Genomic DNA, 1,999 nt, shown 5'->3' on the forward strand with positions numbered 1-1,999 from the left:
TCCAGGAGAGAAGGGACTACTGGATCACTAAAGCACAAAGCCCCATGAGGCTGGGCCCACAGAGCAGCTCAAGAGGAAAGGGTGAGCCTGAAGAGGAAGGCTGAAACCTGGGCAGAGACTGACGGTCATCTTCTTTACCATGTGGCAACACGCCAGGAGCAACAGTAGCTGACTTGGATGAGAAAGCATCTCTGATGGTGCCTTGGTTTGGACTTTTCATGGCCTTGAAACTATAAGCTTTTATCCCAATAAATCCCATTTATAAAGGGGGAAAAAAGGAAAGCCAACACATTTCTTATACTTTCCATTGGCAGCCCTTTGGCAAACTAAAACACATACGATGGAATATGCAGCTATAAAAAGAAATAAAGTAGTGAAGCATATGACAACATGGATGAACCTGGAGGGCATTATGTTCAGTGAAGCAACCCAGATACAGAAGAACAAATACTGTATGATTGTGCTATTTTTTTTTTTAATATGGAACGCTTCACGAATTTGCGTGTCATCCTTGCGCAGGGGCCATGCCAATCTTCTCTGTAACGTTCCAATTTTAGTATATGCGCTGCCGAAGTGAGCACTGATTGTGCTATTATGAACTACATATATTATGTATAGTCATGGAGTTAATAACTATAACATAGGTCACCAAATAGAAGGAGAGTAGATAACGGAAAGCTGAGGGTTAACCTATGGAGAATTGGTAGATAATGGAAAGCTGAGGGTTAACCTATGTAGAATTGGTAAAAATATTTTTGGAAATAAATAGAAATAGTGAAAGCACATCATAGTGTTTGTAACTAGCAGTGCTAATATGGGTATGCCTGGTTGAAAGGGAAAGTCTAAGGTAATGTATATTTCTAGAAGGAAAGATAAAAGCGTAACATGGGACTATATAGCATAGTGAAACCTCAAGTGAAATATGAGTATGGGTAAAATTGCATATATAAGACTGTTTTTCTTTGAAACTGACAAATGTACATTAATGTTACAAGATGTTAATACCAGGCAAATACACAACCAAAACAAAATATGGACAATAGTGTATGGTATTTTTTTTTTTTAAGATTTATTTATTTATCTCCCCTTCCTTCCCACCCCAGTTGTCTGTTCTCTGTGTCTATTTGCTGCGTGTTCTTTCTTTGTCCGCTTCTGTTGTCAGCGGCAAGGGAATCTGTGTTTCTTTTTGTTGCGTCATCTTGCTGCGTCAACCCTGTGTGTGTGCAGTGCCATTCCTGGGCAGGCTGAACTTTCTTTCCCTCTGGGCGGCTCTCCTTACGGGGCGCACTCCTTGTGTGTGGGGCTCCCCTACACAGGGGACACCCCTGTGTGGCAGGGCACTCCTTGCGCGCATTAGCGCTGCGCATAGGCCAGCTGCACACGGGTCAAGGAAGCCCAGGGTTTGAACCGTGGACCTCCCATGTGGTAGGCCGATGCCCTAACCACTGGGCCAAGTCTGCTGCCCTAGTGTATGGTATTATATTAATAATCTTCCATTGAGGGTAAAAGAAAAAAAAGGAAATATACTAAGTGAAAGAAACTAGACAAAAGATACTACATATTGTTCGACTCCATCTATACAAAATATGAATACAAATTAATTAGAAAGAAGGAAACAGAATAGCAGCTATGTACAGCAGGGGAAGCATAGAGAGTTTGAAAGGTGATTCTTAAGGAGTAGTTATTATTGGAATAATGAAAAATGCTCTAATAATGACTGAAGTGATGAATGTACAACTGTGTGATTATACCAATCACTGATTATAAACTTTCAATGGATTGTATGCTTTATAAATATGTATCAATAAAATTGATTAAAAATAGAAGCCTGGCAGCAAGGCAGTTTGGGAAGACGTGAGGGAAGGGAAGTGGCTCACACATGCTGAAGGGAAGGGACTAGAAGGACAGGATTCCAAATTAGTCATCACATTACATTTTGGCATCAAACATGCTTGGGCTTTACCATTGACTGTGTTGCCTGAGGCAAGTGACTCAGCCT

At 41.0% G+C, this 1,999-nt stretch overlaps 1 non-coding gene across 1 annotated transcript; it reads right to left on the minus strand.

The window, feature by feature from the left end:
* Positions 1-474: 474 nt before the first annotated feature.
* On the minus strand, positions 475-581 carry LOC111765689 (U6 spliceosomal RNA). The gene has a single exon (XR_002797969.1). It is a non-coding gene; the product is annotated as a U6 spliceosomal RNA (small nuclear RNA).
* Positions 582-1,999: the final 1,418 nt, after the last annotated feature.

The sequence above is a fragment of the Dasypus novemcinctus genome, chromosome 18 (genome assembly GCF_030445035.2).
Source record: "Dasypus novemcinctus isolate mDasNov1 chromosome 18, mDasNov1.1.hap2, whole genome shotgun sequence".
Classification (NCBI taxonomy): domain Eukaryota; kingdom Metazoa; phylum Chordata; class Mammalia; order Cingulata; family Dasypodidae; genus Dasypus; species Dasypus novemcinctus.